The sequence below is a fragment of the Piliocolobus tephrosceles genome, chromosome 16 (assembly GCF_002776525.5).
Source record: "Piliocolobus tephrosceles isolate RC106 chromosome 16, ASM277652v3, whole genome shotgun sequence".
NCBI lineage: Eukaryota > Metazoa > Chordata > Mammalia > Primates > Cercopithecidae > Piliocolobus > Piliocolobus tephrosceles.
This window is the reverse complement of record NC_045449.1, coordinates 54,951,566-54,974,497: the sequence shown is the minus strand read 5'-3', so window position 1 is coordinate 54,974,497 and position 22,932 is coordinate 54,951,566. Positions and strand designations below refer to the sequence as shown.

The 22,932-nt window shown below is 48.6% G+C and overlaps 1 protein-coding gene and 1 long non-coding RNA gene across 9 annotated transcripts in view; one reads left to right on the top strand and one right to left on the bottom strand.

Annotated features, from left to right (window-relative positions):
* MAPT (microtubule associated protein tau) overlaps nt 1-6,984 on the bottom strand; it is a 133,788-nt gene extending 126,804 nt beyond the window's left edge. For all 8 annotated transcript variants that reach the window (XM_023196183.2, XM_023196175.2, XM_023196176.2 and 5 more), the window contains exon 1: nt 6,634-6,984. The gene's annotated coding sequence lies outside the window, so the exon portion shown is untranslated. The remainder of the gene's footprint in view (nt 1-6,633) is intronic.
* Nucleotides 6,547-22,932, top strand: part of LOC111529281 — a 42,275-nt gene continuing 25,889 nt past the window's right edge. The window contains exon 1 of the long non-coding RNA XR_002727371.2: nt 6,547-6,708. This is a non-coding gene — a long non-coding RNA (uncharacterized LOC111529281). The remainder of the gene's footprint in view (nt 6,709-22,932) is intronic.

Here is a 22,932-nt window from a genome sequence, read left to right as displayed (position 1 = left end):
GGAGCTGGGCAGTTACCCACTTTTCCTATCTTGATCCCTACTCAGTGTAACAATTTATCTGTACAACTGATCCCATCACCAGGGTCTTTAGACCCCTCTGCTCATTCAGCCAATCACAAGCACTTATCCATAGGACACTGCCAATGATGCGATTTACTGAGCAGTTACTATGTGTCGGGCCCTGGTAAGTACCAGGTTAGCTTGTTTGAACCCCATGGCAACCCGTGAGACAGGTACCATCATACTCCAAGTTACGGATGACAAAAAACTCTCCAAACAGCTAAACAACATGGCTTAGGTCCCACAGTGAGCAGGGAGCTGGGACTTCTGTCCAGGAGGCCCAATCAGAGCCTGCCTCCTTAACCATTAGGCCAAACTGCCTCCATGTGCAGGACACTGCCCTGCACTGGGGACCTGGGGGAGGGGTAACAGTGTCTGCCCTTGAGCTGCTCCCAAAACTTCCTTGAATAGCCTTGGCACAAAATGCATTTCTTGGGGACTTGCTGACATGGTGTTTGGATTTTTATCAGGTCCCTGATTGGACTCAGCATGGAGCCTGATGAAATATGAAAAAAGCAAAGAAAATTAAGGGAATATACCTGGAAATTGTTCCAGTTTGTATTTTGCTGAAGCCTATTCTATCTGCATGCTTACAGAAAGTTTCCTAACCGGAGAACCCAGAAAGCTCAAAACCTGTCCTGGGCCAGCCTCAAACTCCTCCTCACACTCAGGTGGGAGCCATCTGGGCAGGCAGGGAACCTGGCAGAGGTGGCAGGAGCATGGCACCTGGAGACAGGAAAGGAATTCTTGGACAGCAACCTCTTTGGCAAGGCAATAGGGGCGAGACAGAGGATTCTCAGGTAGCCCCAAGGCACCATAGTATAATGGAATATTTATTGCAAAGCCTGGGCCCCAGGAAGTGAGAAAAGCCTCCCGGGCCCATCTTTGCCAAGGGATTCTTACATGAGGACTTGCCTATACCCACCCAACTCACCCCACACCCACAATCTCAGAGCTGGCCTCATCAGTGGGCACCAACGCTTTTACCTTGCCGAGGTACAGAACCTAAGCTGGGCATCTGATGTCCCTAAACCTCAGAGGCTTGACCTTGGCCACACTGAATCTACATCTTGATCCCCCAGTCTTGATTTCCAGCCTTCCCTGGGTCAATCAAACTAGCTGCCCCTTCATCTGGCAGATCAGTCCACAAACCCTGCATTAGGGAGTAGAGGTTTAAGGACCTTGGGAAGAGATATTTGCTCTTTGTTTTATAAACAGAGCACCAAGGTAGAGTGAAATGCCTTGCTCTCTGTGTCAGGGCCAGATAAGAAATTGAGAGCTTTAAACTCCATATCTCCCTAAACTTATTCTGGGTCATGCTCCAATTACAGACTCTTGTAAAAGTTCATTTGTGAGACAGTGGTTTTAGAATCAATATTCTACTGGGTCCATGTTATAGATCATATTTGGGTTCCCAGACTAGTCCACAATGGCCAAGTAAACCCACGTGTGGCTGAGAGGGGAGGGAGCTAGTGTCAGGCATCCAGCTCCACCACCCACTGGCTCTGTGACCTTTAGCAAGTTGCTAACCCTCTCTGTGCTTCAGTTTCCCCATCACAGAGATAATAACAGCACCTGCTACATAGGGGAATTGTTGTGAGGATTAAATGAGATAATCTGAGACAAGCACTTAGACCAGGGCTCCTAAAAGACAATCAATGAATGTAATTAAGGTAGCAATGCCAGTGTCAGCCCCAGCAATGGTAACATTGGGGCTGGGTCATATTTTGATGTAGGAGACTGTCCTGTGCCATGTAGGATGTTTAGCAGCATCCCTGGCCTCTATCTACGAGATGTCAGTAGCACCGTCCTCAAGTTGTGAAAATAAAAACATCTCTCTAGACATCTCAGTGGCCCCCAGCTGAGAAGCATGCTTTTACAGGAAAATAGCTGAGTCCCTGCTGGAACATGAGGGCTCCTCTCTCTGCTGCAGCCCAGCTGGTGAGGCTGCGGTCTGCTCTCCCCGTCACCTGCTGAGGTGCCCCCCAAACGCCAGCTCCCTGTCACTAGTGGAAGCACCTAACTCCTGGGCATGGCAAGTTAGGAATGGCCAGGGGGGTGTTTCTGGGAGTGTGAAGGGGCTTCGGGGGTCTCTCAATGCGGTGATGAGGAAAGTGGTGGCAGAGGAAGGAGCAGAGTCAAATGTGGTTTCCCACCCACTTCCCACTAACCTACTGCACCAGGTATCAAAAGGTGCCAGGGCAGGGTCTTCCTTCCCTAGGGTAGAGGGTGGTCTCTCTCCTTTCCTCTCATCTTCACCAATAAGATGAGAATGGGGCCAATAAGAGGGAAGTGGGACATGGGGACCAGGCTATGGGAGTGCTGCAGTGGGGAGGGGGAGGGGGCAGGAGGAGGTGGCCCAAGAGCACAGGCAGCTGTCTGAGCATCACTGGGACACAGGGCTGGGATAGACTGAACTGGGTTTGTCCCCAAACCTTCCTTCTGCTGTGACCATAAATAAAGCCCCCCATTCTGTTTCTCTTAACCTGTGTTTCCCCATTTATCCTTCATGGATAAAATCCATTTGGTATGGACCGGATACCTCTTGTATGTCTAGCACTGTATTAGGCCCCTATGGTTGTTTTTAGTTGTTTTTGAGTGAGTCTTTTTCAAGGAGGGAGTAAGGAAGATGCTAAATAAATACATCAATAGAAGGCAAAGTCTAGTTGGAAAATTATAACATGTCCAGTTGGAAAAATAACATGTGTTTGTACATATAGCCACAGAGCCACTAAAGCCACACACATAAATGCTGAGGGAAAGTGGAATAAAACACAATTTCTTAAAATTTTCAACAAATGGACTGTATCAACGGATGTTAAAAAGGCAGAAGGAAAACCACAATCTTATCACATCTTCAGGCTGGCACTGACCTCCAAGGGCATGAGGGTCAAAGGGCCCGTTTAATAGAAAGGCCTCTTTTTCCAACCGGAATAAATCTAACCTTTCCTCAATCAAACCAATTCTAAGTTTTCTAGCAATTTATGGGCAGTATCCATTTCTTTTGTTCCTCTCGGAGGAGCAGTGCCTGATATTAGAAACCACTTAAAAGCCACGCCCTTCCAGCAGGAACAGTCAAGGACTGTCACTCATCCAAAAACCAGCAAAGCCAACAAGCCCCTTCCCCAAATCGTCTAAAGGTGAACCCAAGAGCCAAGCCAGGTTATTGCTGTATAAATATCTGTTAGGGAGGCAAACTTGGCCAAGGAATGGATGAGCTTCAAGGGTCACTCCAGACCTGCCTAGCGGGGGTGGGGGCAGACACACTTATCTGTTTATCCACTTATTTATTTATGTAGAGGGAGGATTTGGAGATGGAAAATAAACAATTCTTATATAGTAAATATAAGCAGCCATCACAAAACACAAAATGACACCCCAGAATCAACCGCGGTAGGACAGACATTTCCCTGTCTCCTGTAGGATGGGTCAGTTAAGGGGGTGGGGGGGATCAGATAGAACTCAAATTGGTCCTGCTGAGCCTGGAACCTGAGCGCGCAGAGGGGTGAGCTGGGCAGTCGCTGTCCAAGCCCCCATCATCCCTTCCAACCCGGACCATTCTGAGACGGAGGTTTGGAGTTACAGGTGTGTGAGCGCCAGAGGGTGAGAGCGGTCGCTGGGAATGTAAGAGCTCCTGCCTGCTGGGGATGGGGAGGAGTCGTCGATGGCCCCGGGATCCATGCCCAGACATTTCCAGAGGCAAGCACCCCACCGTCATCCGCGCAAAAGCTGCATCCCTCGAGATCCTGGAGCGAAGCCATCTCCTTAAAGCACGCACAGAGTCAGGATGGAGTTTCCTAATTGTCGCACGAAGGACCGTCCCCCTGAGGTTTCTCCATTAACAGCGCCCCCCTCCCTCCCCGGCCTTGCCCACCGCAGTGGCCCAACCAAAGCGCCAACACATTTCAAAATGGAGCGAAATCGCAGAAGCGCGGATTGTGCTTTGTTCCCAGCATTGGGCTAAATGCGCTCATCCCCACCGGGCTCCCTTTCCTCCAACGGCAGGAGGTGACATCTCTGCTCGAGATGGCAATAGGCAGGCTTGGCCGCGGGCTCCCCTTTTCCAGGGCCGTCCCGAGACCCTCGCTCCATCTGGAACGGGAATCCCGAGCCCAGCTCTGCCTGGGGGCGAGGGAGGAGAGAAGATGCTTGAACTGACCCCTGAGCCGCTCTGCAACCCCTCGCGGTGGCTCAGCCATGCGGGGAGCCTCGCAGCACCCAGGCTCCAGCCCTCGACGCCACCGTCGAGGAGGGTCAGCATGGTCCCGGGCAGGCTCTAGTTCCCTAGCCAAGCCATTCCCCGGAAATTCAGATCAACCTGGGCAGCCCGCGTGGAGGATTCAGCTCCTAGATGCTCGTTCGTCTCAGAAGTGCGCCCCCCCCCCCCCCGCACCAGTTTTCAGCGATAGAATTAACCAGAAAACGGCGCATACCAGGTTCATCACAGGAGGGCGAGGCTCGGATGCGCTGGCCAGGGGTTCTCCCTGCCGCCCCAGACTCGGTTTTGGGGGTGCGGTGAACTTGGATACAGGTGAAATCCCGCATTTACAATAAATAAATTAACCAGTACAGACATAATATTAATAAAAATACACCCAAGGGCCGCCTATCTGCGGCAGCCAGGGGCCAATTAGAGCCTCAGGTGCAGGGGCTGGGGGCTTCCTCCCGTGTCCTCCAGGAGGCCAACAGGACACGGCCCCGCCTAACCCAGGGTCCCCAATCTTCCCAGGGAAGGGGTGGGGCCAGCCCCAAGGTCCCCTCTCCGGACACCTGTGGATCCCATGGCAATTCCCCCTCTGCGCCCCCTCCAGTAGGCTCAGAAAGATGGGTGTGGCCGCAGCACCAGTAACCTTATGTTCCCTCCTCACATTCTCCCGCCAGGCGAAGCAACAGGGCGTAAAGCTGGAGATGCCCCACTGGGGCTCCCCATCCATCCCCGAATGGGTAGCCAGCGTCCCTCGTTGGGCAACCTGGTGTAGCTTGGCCCTCAGGACACTCGGGGTGTAGGGAGGGGTGTGATCCCTCTGCCGCCGCCCGCAGCGCGCACGGAGACTGGAATTCTATCCCTTCAGAAGCTTCCTGGCGCCCGCAGACTCCGAGACCAGGCTGCGCGCGGTCACGTCCGTTCCATGCGTGCCGGGGGTCGGGGGGTTGACTCGGGTTCATCGATCCCAGCAAGCCTCGAGATCCAACAATGGATTCGGAAATGAGGAGCGAAAAAGGAAAGAGGTGCGTGGGGGTAGGGGGAAGGTTGGCTAAACACCCTCAGAATAAAAGCCAGAAACCAGGGCTGGGAGCGCAGATCACGTAACCTCTACAGACAAAGCAAAGAGCCCCCGAAGAAGATGCTGGGTGAACGCCCCCAACGCTGACGCCCACAGCAGCAAAACGCCAAGATTTCAGCGCCGACTGTCCCCCTCCCTTTAATGCCAGGCCCCGCCCTGTCCTACGAAGCCCGGCCACCCGGTTTGGCATGGCACCGTAAAGACGTGACACGCCGAAAAAAGATGGCACCTCGCGTTCCGAGGGGGAAAAAAGGGGGGGGTGGCGGGAGTGGGAGGAGGCACAGCCTATCCTCCCCCTCCTCGCCCACCAGGGTCCACACCCACTGCCGCAGTGAGGGGCGAGCCCTGAGCGCCAGCCCCGCGCCTCCGGCAGGGAGCGCACACGCCGGGCGCCCTGCGCGCGGAGCGCTGAGAAAGAAACCCGCCCCGAGATGCACCTGCAGCCCCGCGCCAGTCAGTGCATGGCTGCGGCTGTGCCTGCCCGCGAGCGGGGACCGGCGGCCGCCGACTCCGTCCACATCTCCAGGCCAGGTGACCCCTGCCTTTGCGAGCGTGCACACTGGGATCCTCGCACTGTTCTCAGGCACGGCGCTGCTCGCGTCTCTGTGCCAGGCGTGCGCAGGGGGAAGGGCAACTAAAGTGACAGCGCCTGGACCCCTCCCCATCTCTTCGATTCCTCCCAGCCCCCAAATGTCCCCTACGGGTTTCTGAAGGAGGAAAAGGGGAGGGGGCAGGCCCCCGCCTAAAATCAGGGGCAGTGAAGGCCCTGTCGGAATCACTGCTCGGGAGGTGTAGGGAGGGGCGTGCAGGGAGTCATCTTTTCTAGAACCCGATCCACATCTTCCTTAGGGCTGATGGCGAACAGCGGCAGGGACAGCGGATTTCAGGTTCGGTTTCGGGGGTCGTTAACGGACCCCTCCCCCCCACGCACGCCCATTGCGGCAAAAGACTGCGGTCGAGAGTGAAGGGCAGCCCCCTCCCCCCAAGTCACCGCCGCCGCGCCCCACCCTGCCGGCACAGCCTCCACCTGGGGTCGGCGCGAAGCGGGTGAAGACCTCCAGCACACACACGCGCGCACTCAGGCGTGCGTGCATCCCTTGCTCACGTCCCTTTCCAGGCCGCCCTGGCCCCAGCCCCTGAGCAGGGGAGGCAGGGAGGGGCCCTGTGGTCGCCCCGACCGTTGCCCGGCGCACGAAGCCCCAGTCTGTGGAGGGGGAGGGCGAGGGGCGGCGGCGCAGGGGTGCACAGGGGCGGACGGCGAGGCAGATTTCGGAGCCGCGGCGCTTACCTGATAGTCGACAGAGGCGAGGACGGGAGAGGACAGCGGAGGAGGAGAAGGTGGCTGTGGTGGCGGCGGCAGAAGGTGGGCGGTGGCAGCGGCGCTGCTGTTGGTGCCGGAGCTGGTGGGTGGCGGTGACTGCGAGGGCGCGCGCCGGCGAAGAGGGCGCGTTCCCGAGGCCGGCGGGCGGCGCAGGCGCGAGCAGCGGGAGCGCGAGCCTCCCCAGGGGAGGGGGCGGGCAGCGCGGCCTCCGCGGGAGCTTTCTCCTCCGGCCACCAGTGGGCGCGCGCGAGCGCCCTGCCGCTCGGCTGTCCGGCGCCTCCCGGCTGGTTCCTCTCGGCGCTGCCCTTTCCCGGTTCCCCTCTCCCTACGCCTCAGGCCGCGGCGCTGACCGCAGCGCGCACGCGCGTTCCATGGCGCACGCGCAGTCTCCGCCTCCCATAGCTGCAGCCTTTGTCTCCTTGGAGGGGTGGGTGTCTTCTTTCGGGCCCTGCGGGGTCGGGGCAAAGCCAGTGACTCCGCCAGTGGGTCCCCTGCCCCTTTCCTTTCAGTCAGCCTGGGGAGGTGTCCTCTCCTGGAGAGGTCCTGAGCGACCTTCCACGTGGCCGGCTCCCCAGTCCGTCCACCCCGACCCTCCGAGTCCCAAAAAGGCCCACCTGGCTAAGGTCGCTTTTCCCCAGGCTGCTTCCTTTCTCCTTGCTTTTTTCCCACCTGTTTTGTTTCTGACCAAGGTGAATCTTTTCCTTAACAAATTCACTTAAAGCAAGCTAACTCAGTTACAATACCGTGACGCTAGAAAAAAAATCTTAAATTAGACGAAATTCAAATAGTGCCTAACACATCGCAGAACATTTGCACACACAGTTATTTGTATCACGTCTTTTGAAACAGCTTTATGCTGTAAGTAGAGTTTGAAGTCTGAATGTTTAAGGGCCAGCTGGAGATTGTCCCCTGGAAGAGGCACCTCAGCCTGAAACTGACCAGTGTGGTCTTCATTCTACTGGTCACCCAGGCCCCAAGCTCGGCCTTAGCTTGGATTTTTCATTTCCCCAACATCAAATTTAAGCCCTGGCAGTGGGAGGATTTCTATGTATGGGGGTTTAGGGCAGCCGTCTCCTCCTAGGGAGATGGGAAGTTGTCTTGAAGCTCCAATTTGCATAGTTCTTACATTATTTTTAAAAAACCAACATATGTTATAGATTAATAGAAAAAGCAAGTAAAATGCTTTATTCACACTGAGTTTCTGGAACTGACCTTTTTCTTTCTTTCTTTTTTTTTATTTTATCCATATTAACTTTATTTGTAAACAGAGGAGCATATATCCAAAGAAGTAGGAGTGAGAACCACCATAGGGGCTTGCTGAAAGCGATCTGCCCTAGCCTTCTGACTTCAGAATGTCTCATGAGCCAATGGCCTGGGGATGGAACTGCCCCTTGATGGTGTACACCTTAGAAAAGTCAATGGAATTGACCTTTTTTTGGAGACAAGGTCTTGCTCAGGCTGGAGTGCAGTGGCACAATCATAGCTCACGGCAACCTTGAACTCCTGGGGCTCAAGCAATCTTCCCAACTCAGCCTTCTGAGTTGCTGGGACTTCAGGTAGGCACCACCACACCTGGCTAACTTTTTTTTTTTTAGAGAGGAGGTCTTGCAATGTTGCCCAGGCTGCTTTCTTAACTCCTGGGCTCAAGTGATTCTCCCACCTCAGCCTCCCAAAGCAGTGAGATTACAGGCATGAGCCACTGCACTCAGCCTGGAATTGACTTTTTGTTGTTGTTCTAACTGCCACCATCCTAGTTCAAGACCTCTATCGTCATTCTGGACATGTAGGGACCTTAGTGATCTCCTTGCTCTCCAATTTCTCCCTATATCAGCCCACCCTGCAACCCCTAGTTAGATCAGTATTCAGAAGTGATCATTTTATTTATTTATTTTGTGTGTGTGTTTGTGTTTGTTTTGTTTTTTTTGAGATGGGGTCTCGCTCTGTTGCCCAGGCTGAAGTGTAGTGGCACGATCTTAGCTCACTGCAAACTCTGTTTCCCGGGTTCAAGTGATTTTCCTGTCTCAGCCTCCTAGCTACTGGGATTACAGGCACGTGCCACCACTCCCGGCTAAATTTTGTATTTTAGTAGGATGGGAATTCACCATATTGGCCAGGCTGGTCTCGAACTCCTGACCTCAGGTGACCCAAGCGCCTCAGCCTCCCAAAGTGCTAGGATTACAGGTGTGAGTCACCACACCTGGCCCAGATCATTTTAATTATGGCAATCTCTTGCTCAAAAATATGTAAAAGCTTCTAACTGACTCCTAAATGAAACTCAACCCCTTAGTTTAGCTTTCAAGTGCCCCCCGCCATTCCCTGAACCCCCATCATCTAAGCCATTGTCCTCCTCTTTTCTTTCCCACCTACTCTGTAGCCAGCTGAAGTGGCTTGACTAGAACTCTTTCCCACCTCTGTAATTCTGAGGTTTTCCTTTGCCTGCAAAGGTCCTTGTTCTTTCTTCACCCACCAGTAGTCTACCTAACCTTCAAACTCTAGCTCAAATTTTACCAAAGCCTTCCCTAATCACCCCAACTGGAAGGGACATTTCCAGTCTCTAGAAGGAGTTCAGCAAAGTTACTCTTCTTCTCTCTGAAAGTTGGGAGGGGGTGGAATCAATATCCGTCTTGCAAGATTGAAATGTGGTCATTGTCCCCAGCAGTTTCCCCTTTTTTTAGTGTGAGGAATTATATATCCTTGTCCATTACCATTTACATGATGTAGACATTCCAAACAGGCACTTCAAGAGGCATTGCAAGGTTCTACCACTTTTACTCTTCCTTCCTACCACCAGAATGGTGTGGCTTCAGAGAGCTGTTCCTTCAGCTTAGATCCCAGGATGGAAAAACTCAAGGAAGTACATGTCACATGAGCAAGAAATAAACATTTGGGTCTGGGGGCAGTGGCTCATGCCTGTAATCCCAGCACTTTGGGAGGCTGAGGCAGGTGGATCGCTTGAGGTTGGGAGTTCAAGGCCAGCCTGAGCAACATGGCAAAAGCCCATCTCTACTAAAATCACAAAAATTAGTCAGACATGGTGGCCCATGCCTGTAATCCCAGCTACTTGAGAGGCTGAGGCAGGAGAATCACTTGAACCTGGGAGGCAGAAGTTGCAGTGAGCCAAGATCATTCCACTGCATTCCAGCCTGGGTGACGGAGCAAGACTTTGTCTCAAAAAAAAAAAAAAGAAAGAAACATTTGTTGTGCAGGCCACCAAGATTTGGGGAGTTGTACTACAGCAAAGCTGATTGATACAGGAATTAAATGAGATATGTGTGTGTATGTATAAAGTTTCTTACACAACGTCTGACAAATAGTAAACTATCATATTATTATAAATACTATACTATTATACTATTATAAATACTGGTTATTTATTTCATTATCTTTGTAATAATGCTTTTGCTACACATTATTTTATTTCTGTATGTAAAATAAACTGTAGCAGTCAAACCAACACTCCTCTACATTCAAATTTCACATTTTTCTGCCTCTAAGATAACAGTATAATTGAGAACTGACAGGGACCTAATGACACTGTGGTCCCCTCACACTGAATGGTCACATTTGCCTAAATTGAAATAATGAATGCTAGAAACAAATCTTAAGAAGATCTGTCATTTTAACTATATGCGATGTAGAGTTGAACGTTCATTCCAGATAATTTAGTCAATGTAGGTAACTAATGGCTCACACTAATTTAGGCCAAGAAAATGCATTCCCTCTCTTTCTTCCTGTCCCTTTCTCTTGCTGAAAGAGAAATCTCATGGCCGCATATGTTACACAAAAGAGCCCACTTATGTAGGACCACAGAAGGCAGAATAGCAGAGGGGAAAGAAAACTGGAGAGTTGGATCCTGATCCTAGCCATCTTGTACGACCTTAGACAAATTCATTACCTTCTCTGGGCTTTCAGTTCCAGATGGGGTTAGGACTGAGATCAATATATCTATAGAATTTGGAGGCTCTGCTACTAAATCTATTCATAAAGCAAGCTAAACTGTTGTCATAAATAGACCCCCAAACATAATGACATCCTGCTAAATGGGCCAGAGGAGCAAAAAGTGGCTAGCATGTTAAAGGCATTGGTAGGTTACACACACTTCAGAGGGTGGGAGATGAATACTACAGAAATTTAGGAGCCTGCACACGGCACAATTTTAGGGGTCCTGTGGACAGGAGCATGTCAGGACTGTCCATCCAAAGTCAAAATCAAATGATTGTATCTTCTATTTCCCACAGTGTAGAAGGAAGCACAAAACCTAGAAATTCTCTTTGGCTTCTGAAGAAGCATATTCCATACCTGGGATACCACTTGACCAATAATAACGAGCTAACCCGAAAAGCTGCTGGCTTGAAGTAGGGCCCAGAACAGGAAAGGGCTCTGCAGCAGGTCCAGGCGGCAGTGCAAGTAGCCTTGCAATTGAGCCATCAACCCAGCAGACTCTATAGTACAAAAGGCATGAGTGAGGAGGAGGATGCTGTGTAGAGCTTGTAGTATGCCCCAGTGGGAGAGTCACAGTGCAGGCTCCCAGCGTTCTGGAGCAAGGCCATGCCATCTGCAGTGAAGGATCATATGCCTTTGGCAAGACAACTCCTGGCACACTACTGTGCCCTGGTAGAAATGGAGCGCCTGATGGTGGGATAGCAAGTGACCTTGCACCTGGAACTGCCCTTCATTAACTGGGTTACATCAGCTGAGTTAAATTATAAGGTTAGGCAAGCCTAGCAACAATCCATTGTTAGATGGAAGTTGTACATCTGGGATTGAGCGTGGACAGGACCTGGGCCACAAGCAAGCTGCACGTGCAGTCTGTTCAGACCTGCAAGCCACCTGCCGGAGTTGCACCAGCACCCTCCCTCCACACACACCTAAGGTTATAGGAGGGATTCCTTCTGACCAGCTGATGGAAGAGGAAAGAGCAAGTTTGGTTTGTGAATGACTTGGCTTGGTATGTGGGTTTAGGCTGAATATGACAGGAAATATACTACAATCTCACTCAAGGGTGGCCTTGAAAGAGAGTGGCAAGGCAAAACCCTCCTAATGGGCAGGGATTTGGGTGGTGTAGCTGTTCACCCATTTTGTATGGACAAAGCAGAGCTCAAGGTGAGAATATATACAGACTTCTGGGTAGTGGTGAATGGCCTGGCCAGCTGATCATAGATGTGGAAAGAGAACAATTAGAAGACTGGAGACAAGGAGATCTGGGCAGAGGCATGTGGATGACATAGGTAAGAGTGTACAAAGGGCCAGTCCTGATGGCTGGCACCTGAAATCCCAGCACTTTGGGAGGCCGAGGCAGGCAGATCACCTGAGGTCAGGAGTTCGAGACCAGCCTGGCCAACATAGTGAAACCTCATTTCTAGTAAAAATACAAAAATTAGTCAGGTGTGGTGGCCCGTGCCTGTAATCCCAGCTACTTGGGAGGCTGAGGCAGGAGAATAGTTTGAACCTGGGAGGCAGAGGTTGCAGTGAGCCAAGATCGCACCACTGCATTCCAGCCTGGGCGACGGAGCAAGACTCTGTCTCCAGAAAGAAAACAAAAAAAAAGAGCGCACAAAGCTTGAAGATCTTTGTGCCACGTGTTAATGCCCACTAGAGATGACCTGCTATGGAAGAGACAATGGACACCAAGTAGACAAGAGGACGAGAGCGGTGGATGTCAGTTGGCCTCTGCCATGGGCCATCCCAGTGCTAACCTGATGGACACACGAATGAAGCAGCTGTGGTAACAGAGATAGACACTATGTACAGGATGGAGCCCATGTACCAAGGCTACTGCTGCCACCAAATGTCCAACCTCCCACAACAGAGACCAATGCTAAGTTTTCAGAATGGACCATTTCTCAAAAAGATGAACCGGCAAGTTGACTTTGTTGGGATCCTTCCGCTCATAAGGCCCTGTAATTTGTTCTGATAGTAGACCCATGTTGTGAGTATGGGTTTGCCTTTCCTGCCTTTGGGGCTAAGCCAGTATCCTTATCCGAGGGCTTACAGTATGTTTGATTCTCCACTACAGGGTCCCACATAGCATCACATGAGACCAAGGGAACTAACTGCTTTACTGCAGGGGAGGGATGGGACTGAACCCACAGCCACAGGATCCACTGGTTATATCATAGGCTTCTCCATCTAGAAGCGGCTACCCTGAGAGAATTGGTCAAGCACAGCTTGGAAGGCACAGCTGAACCATCAATTCTTTACAAGGGAAGGAGACGTACGTCAGGATGCAGGATCCTCCTCTAGAGCCTCCCTGATTTTAGCCTAGTGAGGTCTTTGTTGGACTTCTGACCTACAAAACTCTAAGATGATACATTTGCATTGTTTTAAGCCCCTGAGTTTGTAGCACAGCCATACACCAGACAACCAGGATAGACTGGATTTATGACGGCAGTCCCATAAGATTACAATGGAGCTGAAAAATCCCTACTGCCTAGTGACTTCATAGCTGTCATGATGTTGTAGCACAATACATTACTCCCGTGTTTGTGACGATGCTGGTACACAAACCTACTTGCTGGCTGTTGTATAAAAGTCTGGCACATACAATTATGTACAGTACATAATATTGGATAATGATGGCTGGGCCCAATGACTCACACTTGTAATCCCAGCACTCTGGGAGGCAGAGGTGGGTGGATCACCTGAGGTCAGGAGTTTGAGACCACCCTGGCCAACATGGTGAAACCTTATCTCTACTAAAAATACAAAAATTAGCCCGGCATGGTAGTGGGCACCTGTAGTCCCAGCTACTCGGGAGGCTGAGGCAGGAGAATCACTTGAACCCGGGAGGTGGAGGTTGCAGTGAGCGGAGGTGGTGCCATTGCACTCCAGCCTGGGAAACAGAGTGAGACTCTATCTGAAAAAAAAAAAAAGACATTGGATAATGATAATAAATGACTGTGTTACTGGTTTGGGTACTTACTATACTACATTTTTAATTATTATTCCAGAGTGTACTGCTTCTACTTATTAAAAAAAAAGTTAACTATAAAACAGCCTCAGGCAGGGCCTTCAGGAGGGATTCCAGAAGAAGGCATTGTTATAAATAGGACATGACAGCTTCATGCACGTTACTGCCCCTGAAGACCTTCCAGTGGGACAAGATGGGGAGATGGAAGATGGTGGTCATACTGATGACCCTGACCCTTTTTAGGACTAGGCTAATATGTGTGTTCATGTCTTAGCTTTTACTAAGAAAAACGTAACAAGTAAAAAATAAAAAAATAGAAAAAAGCTTATAGGATAAGGACATAAAGAAAGAATATTTTTGTACAGCTGAAAACATATTTGTGTTTTAAGCTAAACGTTACTAGAAAATAGTCAAAACATTTTAAAAATTTAAGAGTTTATAAAGCAAAAAAAGTTGCAGTGTTCTAAGTTTACTTTATTGTTGAAGAAAAATAATTTTAATAACTTTAGTGTGGCCTAAATGTACAGTGTTTATAAAGTTGACAGCAGGCCGGGTGCCGTGGCTCACGCCTCTAATCCCAGCACTTTGGGAGGCTGAGGCAGGTGGATCACCTGAGGTCAAGAGTTCAAGACCAGCCTGACCACCATGGAGAAACCCCATCCCTACTAAAAATCCAAAAAATTAGTTGGGTGTGGTGGTGCATGCCTGTAATCCCAGCTACTCAGGAGGCTGAGGTAGGAGAATCTCTTGAACCCGGGAGGTGGAGGTTGCGGTAAGCCAAGATCCCGCCTTTGCACTCCAGCCTGGACAAGAAGAGTGAAATTCTGTCTCAAGAAGAAAAAAAAAAAAAGTCAACAGCAGTGTACAGTGATGTCCTAGGCTTCACATTCACTCACCACTCACTCGCTGACTCACCCAGAGCAACTTCCAGTCCTACAAGTTCCATTCAAGGTAAATGTCCTAAACAGAGGTACTGTTTTTCAACATTTTATTTTATTTTATTTTATTTTAATTTCATTTTATTTTTTGAGATAGAGTCTCACTGTGTCTCCCAGGGTAGAGTGCAGTGATGCAATCACAGCTCACTGCAACCTTGAACTCCTGGGCTCAAGCAATCCTCCCACCTCAGCCTCCTGGGTAGCTGAGATTGCAGGTGCATGCCACCATACCTGGCTAATTTTTGATTTTTTGTAGAGATAAGGTCTCGCTGTGTTGCCTAGGCTGGTCTCGAACTCCTGTGCTCCAGTGATCTTCTGGGCTGGGCCTCCCAAAGTACTGGGATTACTGGCATGAGCCACTGCATTTATACTGTTTTATACTGTTTTTACTGTACATTTACTATGTTTAGACACATTTAGATACACAAATACTTACTATTGTGTCACCATTGCTGCAGTACTCAGTACAGTAACATGCTGTACAGGTTTGTAGCCTGGGAGCAAAAGGCTCTACCATATAGCCCAGGCCTTTAGTAGTACCTAGTGCCATCTAGGCTGTGTAAGTGCACTCTATAACGCTCACAGGAAGAAATCACCTAATGAAGCGTTTCTCATAACGTATCCCAGTCTTCAATTTGTTGCAGCAACAATAGAAAACATATACAAATCCCGAAAGGAAAAAATACATGGGTTTGGGAACCAAAGGTGAAAACGGAAGTGGCCCCATTTACCGACACATCCTTACAACTCTAAGTTCTTCAGGGTTACAGGTCCTGGTCTCCCAAAGGGAAAACTTCCACCAGGGGACACAGCACAGTTTTATTGAACTATCTGTGGCTGCTTCCTGAGCCCTTCTGGTTCCTTGTGTCCAGACATCAGCAGGCAAAAAGAAAAGTTACCATCTTGGAAAGGATAATTAACTTTAGTCATTAGCAGGAAGTAGGGCTGCAATTATACAGTGCAGTAGGGAGGAACATGTTTGTTACCTGGGCACCGGTGGCTACTCCCTTGTCCAACCGTGATTGCTAAGGGACAGCAATTTCTCTCTTATTTCTCTCTTACATAGAAGTCCAGAAGTAGGAGACAAAGGCTGTTTTAGAAGCTGCAAGACCATCAGGGAGCTCCTATCCAGCTATGTGGTTTCTCTACCATCCTTAGCATGCTGCCTTATAGTCCAAAACAGCTGCCTGAGCTCCAATCATCACATCTGTATTCTATCCCCCAGAAAGAAGGAAGAGATGAGGAAGAGAACAACTTTACTTTAAGGACATTTCCTAGAAGTCACATTTGACATCCTTGCTAACATCCTATTGGCCAGAATTTAGACATTACCACACGAAGTTGCCAGCGAGGCTGGAAAATATATTTTTATTACAGGGACTTGTGTCCAGTTAAATACCAGCTACAGGAGGAGAAGGGGGCATTGGGGAACAGCCCCAATAATGCTAAGAGGCCATCACACTTGGTACTTCCTCCCACTTATGATGAGCAGCTTACTCTTTGAAATATTTTCATGAAAACACTTTCATAAAAAGGCATTTTCTACTGAAACAGATGACAGCCTTCAAGACTAACAAACCTTTTTTTCTATTGTAAATTCAGACACCAAATTCAGGGCATATTTAGACAGACTAATATGCATTTATTTTGCCTAATTGTCTGCTAAGCAGGGTGCTTTGATGAGACACAACAGTCCTCTCTCAAAGCCAATATTGGGAAATATCAATATAAAATACAGCTAAATTAGAAAGAGAGTATTAACATTACAGACAAATACTTCACTCTACAAAATGAACCATTATCAGGTTCCCCTAAGCATCAGCTCTCCTGTTGCAAATGAAATGTGAGTTGATTTACGCGCACATTTTCAACATCTTAATTATATAACATGAGGCAGATCCATGCTTTCATTTCCCTGGACTTACCTCTCACTGATTATTATTTAGACTCACATGTTCCTTTCTGTGTGTCTATTTCCTGGATGCCTCCTTCCTACCTGCCCTTCCCTCCATGACCCTGCCAGTGACAACTGCCCCTCATCCAGGTTTCCTGGGTTCTAGCAAGAAGCAGGTAACTGCAGATGAGGGTTTGAGTTACCCATGACTCAGCAGCATGACTCTATTGTCAAAAAAGCAAGGATGATCCTGGGGTCCAGAAATAGGGACAAGGCATCACGGATCCATGAGCTCATCTTCTCATCATATTTGGCTTTGTGCAGACACTCTGGATATCCTGGCAGAGGGGAATGACAGATAATTTTGAAGAGTGCCCTAAATACAAAACTTGAAAAAGATGAGCAGAAATCCCTTTCACGTAAACCATGCTGTCCTTTGTGAAATCCTACTTTATGGAAGATACAATCGGAACTTTAAAAGTTACCAAAATATTAAAATCTCTGTCAAATCTCATGACCTATAGTCTGGCATTGATACTTATTTCATTTAGATACAGGGTCTCGGTCTATCACCCAGGCTGAAGCGTAATGCTGTGATCAGGGCTCCCTGTAGCCTTGACCGCCTGGGTTCAAGCGATCCTCCCAACTCAGCCATCTGAGCAGCTGGGACTACAGGCACGCACTACTATGTAGAGATAATTTTTTGTGTGTGTATGTAGACAGGTTCTCACTGTGTTGCCCAGGCTGGTCTTGAACTCCTGGGTTCAAGCCATCCTCCTGCCTCAGACTCCCAAGTATCTGGAACTAAAGGCATTTTTACGAGCTGTTCTTTATTCTGAATAAAAAGAATTAGCATCTCTTTTTCTAAGTAATACTAAGTACAACCACTCACTGTTATTAGATTAGTGTTCTGATTTTTCTTTTAAAATCGGAGAGGCAGTCTGTTCACCTGCTCATCCATTCAACAGGCATTTGAGTGTCCCTGTGCACCGTGAATACAATGATGACTAAGACCTCAAGTTGTTTACAATGTAGTGATTTGCAGGTGAGTTATTAATTTATATTGATCTAGCTGGGCGTGGTGGCTCACACCTGTAATCCCAGCACTTTGGGAGGCTGAGGCGGGCAGATTACCTGAGGTCAGGAGTTCAAGACCAGCCTGGGAACATGGTGAAACCCTGTCTCTACTAAAAATACAAAAATTAGCCAAGTGTGGTGGTGCACACCTGTAATCCCAGCTACTTGGGAGGCTGAGGCAGGAGAATTCGCTTGAATCCGGGAGGCGGAGGTTAGAGTGAGCCAAGATTGTGCCACTGCACTCCAGCCTGGATGACAGAGCAAAACTCTGTCTCAAAAAATAAGTAAATAAATAAATATTTATATTGATTTCAAGAATTTGGTGTTAACTACTCTGAAAAGGCTACATACTGTAGGATTCAATGATATGAAATTCTGGAAAAGGCAAAACTATGGAGACAGCAAAAAGATCAGTGGCTGCCAGGGGTTCGCGGGGAGGGAGGGTTGGATAGGCAGAGCACGGGGGATTTTTAGGGCAGTGAGACTCTTCTGTATGCTAGTATAATCGTGGATACATGTGACTGTATATTTGTCAAAACCCATAGAGTGTACAACAGCAAGAGTGAGCTCTAATATAAACTATAGACGTGTCAAGGTAGGTTCATGGATTACCACTCTGGTGGGGGATGTTGATAGCGCAGGCGGCCGTATAGAGCAGAAGGTATACGGGGATTTTCTGTACTTTCTGCTCAATTTTGCTATGAACTTAAAATTGCTCTAAAAAGGAGTCTATGTTTTAAATTAAAAATGAAAAAATAGGTGGGCATGGTGGCTCACGCCTGTAATCCCAGCACTTTGGGAGGCTGAGGCAGCAGATAGCTTGAGCTCAGGAGTTCGAGACCAGCCTGTGCAACATGGCAAAACCCTGTCTCTGCAAAAACTACAAGATTTATCCGGGCTTGGAGGCATGGCGGTTCCAGCTTCTCAGGAGGCTGAAATGGGAGGATCACCTGAGCCCAGGAGGTCGAGGCTGCAGTGAGCCAGGATCACTGCACTCTGGCCTGTACAACACAGCGAGAACCTGTCTCCAAAAAATAAAAATAAAAAATTTCTTTTTAAAACATAACTGGGGAAATCCACAAAAATTGGGGGTTAGATACCCCCTGCAAAGCTTCAAATGATCACTTTCAACTATTGTGTGTAGCATACGTCCTTTAAAAATGAAATTCTAAGCAATAAATTATACACTTCAATGACAAAGGAAAGTCCCTGCTGAGTTCAGCAGATCAGCTTGGAGATTACACTCTGAAGGAATTGTGTTCTATACCTTTTTTCCCCATACAGGAAACTCTCTGTGCTTTCAAATACTACTTCTTTCTCTTTAAAAACATACATTGACACTCATGATTTCTGATATGTACTTTAAAATAGTAAATAAAACCTGTCAGCGCGATGTCTGGAATTTCAAATATGCAGTTGCCCTAGAAGAGTTCCTAGGCCTGAGCAGCTCCAGGAGTTTACTTATCACTCTGTTCTGGAAAATTCTGAAGCACCAGGCTGCCCAGACTGTTCTCTCAACATAGTGCTGGTAGGCTGCTTCATTTCTGTCTGCAACTGGTGGGTCCAAGACACACTGACTTCCTGATGCTCCTCCAGGTGGGAATGAACGCAGAGAGTGTCAGTGCTGATAGCTGACACAGCAGAGAAACGCTGGGGGCTCTGAGGTTTCGCTCTTGTCTGGCTTGCCTTGCATTAGGAAATGAGCTGTAAGTCACCCTCTGACAGGCTGTCCCTAGGCTGACACAGTGTCTGTTTGGACACTGCTGTAGTGTAGTGTGGCTGTATATGAGTTCCCATATCTTTAGCCTTCAACTCATAGATATCCCTAAATTCATTCATGTCTTTCTCTTATATTCGAAGAGAAATCTCTGTAGAGAGAGTAAAAATACTCTAGTAAGATATTCTCATGAACATAGTAGTCATTGGCTGTACGGAGAATTTAGGGTTCATATTTATGGTTTGGATCCTCATTATTCATTATTCTAATATGTGCTAATTTTTCTACTTGCTAAATATGGGTTTGTAACTCCCAAATCAAGGCTCAGGGCATGTGGCTATTCATGGACACGTGCCGAGTGGCAAAGACTTTGCTTGTTCTGAGACATGTTCCCAGCTGAACTCAAACGAAGCAACACCCTGCCTTCTTGTTCAGCTCTCATACCGTAACGAGTGTCCTTTTCATGGTCTATTTAGTGCCACGTATTTTTTGCATTTCACTTGTGTACTTTTTATTGGTGATTTCATTGGTTGTTTTTTTGTTTGTTTGTTTTTTTGATGGAGTTTCATTCTGTTGCCCAGGCTGGAGTGCAATGGCATGATCTTGGCTCACTGCAACCTCTGCCTCCTGGGTTCAAGCAATCCTTCTGCCTCAGCCTCCCGAGTAGCTGGGATTACAGGTGCCCGCCACCATGCCTGGCTAATTTTTTTTTATTTTTAGTAGAGATGGGGTTTCACCATATTGGCCAGGCTGGTCTCGAACTCCTGGCCTCAGGTGATCTGCCCGCCTCGGCCTCACAAAGTGCTGGATTATAGGTGTGAGTTACCATGCCCGGCCAATTTCACTGTTTAAAATGGCCCTCCAATGCAGTGCTGAAGAGCTGTCTAGTGTTTCTATGCTCAAGAAGGCTGTGATTGGGGCAGGCTTGGTGGCTCACACCTGTAATCCCAGTGCTTTGGGAGGCTGAGGCAGGAGAATCACTTGAGGCCAGGAGTTGGAGGCTAGCCTGGACAACATACTGAGACCCTGTCTCTACAAAAAACAATTTTTAATTAACTGAGTGTAGTGGCTCACACTTGTAGTCCCAGCTACTCAGGAGGCTGAGATGGGAGGATCTATTGAGCCCAGGAGGTTGAGGCTGCAATGAGCTGTAATTGCTACACTGCACTTCAGCCTGGGCAACAAAGTGAGACCCTGTTTCTAAAGGAAAGAAAAAAATAAAAAAGAAGTTCACGATGTGCCTTATAGAGAAAACATGTGTGTTAGATAAGCTTTATTCAGGTATGAGTTATGGTGCTGTTGGCTATGAGTTTGATGTTAATGAATGAACAGCATATATTAAATAATGTTGTCAAACAGAAATGCACATAAAAAGGTTATGTATTGATCAATTGATGACGGTGTTATCAGAGGCCGGCAGGAACCTTACGCTGTATTTCCCCCAGGAACCACGGTTCAGCTTTCATTCATTCAGTGTTCATGGTAACTTCGTAGGACATGGCTACTGAAAATAATTAGAATGGACCATAGCTTGATAACAAGGGACAGAGCCCTAGAGCAGAGCCCCTTGACAGGGCAGATGTGGCCTCGGTTGGCCAGCTTGGTCTCACTCCTCACCATCCCCGCTTTGCTGGCTACTCTCCTAACACATCATGCTCTCCGCAGTTCAATGAATCACCAGTCTCTTTCATGCCTTTCACAGGCCCGGATCATTCTCTTATCTCTGCCTGAGTAGTTCCTGTGTCCTTCAAGGCTCAGCTCAGGGGGTCCTTCTCTGGAGGTCTCCCCTCCCTTTTTAGGGTCAGAAGTTGCCTTGGGTGTCCCACTCACCACACTCACCACGCTGGGGTGTGATTGCCTGTGAACATACCTATGCCCACTCTCGTGCGATGACCCAGAAGGCCTGGCCTGTATTTTACTCATCATTGTACCCTCAGTTGTATTAGTCCATTTTCACACTGCTATATAGATACTACCTGGGACAGGGTAATTTATAAACAAAACAGGTTTAATTGACTCACAGGTTTGCATGACTGGAGAGGCCTTAGGAAACTCACAATCATGGTGAAAGGCAAAGGGAAAGCAAGGCACATCTTACATGGTGGCAGGAGACAGCAAAGGGAGAACTGCCAAACACTTTGTTTGTTTGTTTGTTTGTTTGAGACAGGGTCTTGTTCTGTCACCAAGGCAGATATCGGCTCACTGCAACCTCCACCTCTCGGATTCAAGTGATTCTGCTGCCTCAGCCTCCCGAGTAGCTGGGATTACAGGCATGTGCCACGACCCTTGGCTAGTTTTTGTGTTTTTAGTAGAGATGGAGTTTCACTATGTTGGCGAGGCTGGTCTCGAACTCCTGACCTCAGGTGATCCACCTGCCTCGGCCTCCCAAAGTGTTGGGATTACAGGCGTGAGCTACCGTGCCTGGCTCTGGAACTGCCAAACACTTTAAAAACCATGAGCTCTTGTGAGAACTCCCTCACTATCATGAGAACAGCATGGGGGAAACCATCCCTATGATCCAATCACCTCCCACCAGGTCCTGCCCTCAACACATGAGGATTCCAATTTGAAATGAGATTTGGGTGGGGACACAAAGCCAAACCATATAAACAGCCCTGGATGCACAGTAGGTTCTTTGAAAATAGCTGATGAGGCCGGGCGCGGTGGCTCAAGCCTGTAATCCCAGCACTTTGGGAGGCCAAGATGGGCGGATCACAAGGTCAGGAGATCGAGACCATCCTGGCTAACACGGTGAAACCCCGTCTCTACTAAAAAATACAAAAAACTAGCTGGGCGAGGTGGCGGGCACCTGTAGTCCCAGCTACTTGGGAGGCTGAGGCAGGAGAATGGCATAAACCCGGGAGGCGGAGCTTGCAGTGAGCTGAGATCCCGCCACTGCACTCCAGCCTGGGCCACAGAGCGAGACTCCGTCTCAAAAAAATAAAGAAAATAGCTGATGAATGGCTGACAGACTGGATGGATGAAAGAATAGCCGGGTGAAATACTTCTGAGAAACAGGTGCTATTGTGGAGCTTAGCATAGCCTGGGTGCTCAGTTTATTAGCAACCCAGAAAAGTGTTCAGTTAGTGGCCGGGGGTGGGGCTGGGTGGGTGGGGAACAGGTACAGACCTAAGACAAATAAAAGATATGTGTAAACCCTTTTTAGAGGACCTAGCATGGAAAAGGGCATTCAGGCTGTCTCTTCTGGCTTTCAAAAAGTCCTGAATCATTGTTTAGACTGAACAGCCTTTTATTAAATAACACTCACTCCCTTTCAAGGTCACTGTCAAGCTTTATTGCATTCTGAGATGGACCAGAAGGAAACGTGAATGTCAAGGAGCAGGGGGCATCTCTTCCTTTCCCCCTCCCATCCCTGTCTTTTGATTACAACTGAACAAGAAGCAGGAGGCCAGTAAGAGATCAGCAAACCCAATAATCCCTTGATAATGACTTTTTCCTAAGCTACAGGCTGATTCAAACTGAATTGAAGCTATTAAATTCCTTTTGCCAACAGCAAGGATACAGCACAAACCACCCCCCCACACACACACTTTCCTCCTAATCTTGGGCACATTGCAGTTTTCTGGGTGTATATTGCTTGCTATTTATCCTCTTAACTTCTCCTCCCCAAATCCTTTACCAGCCCCTCTCTGCCTCTTATTCCTTAGGTCCTGTGATGTCTCTTTAGAAGGGAGGCATAAGGCCAGGCCAGGAAATACCTTTCGGTGCA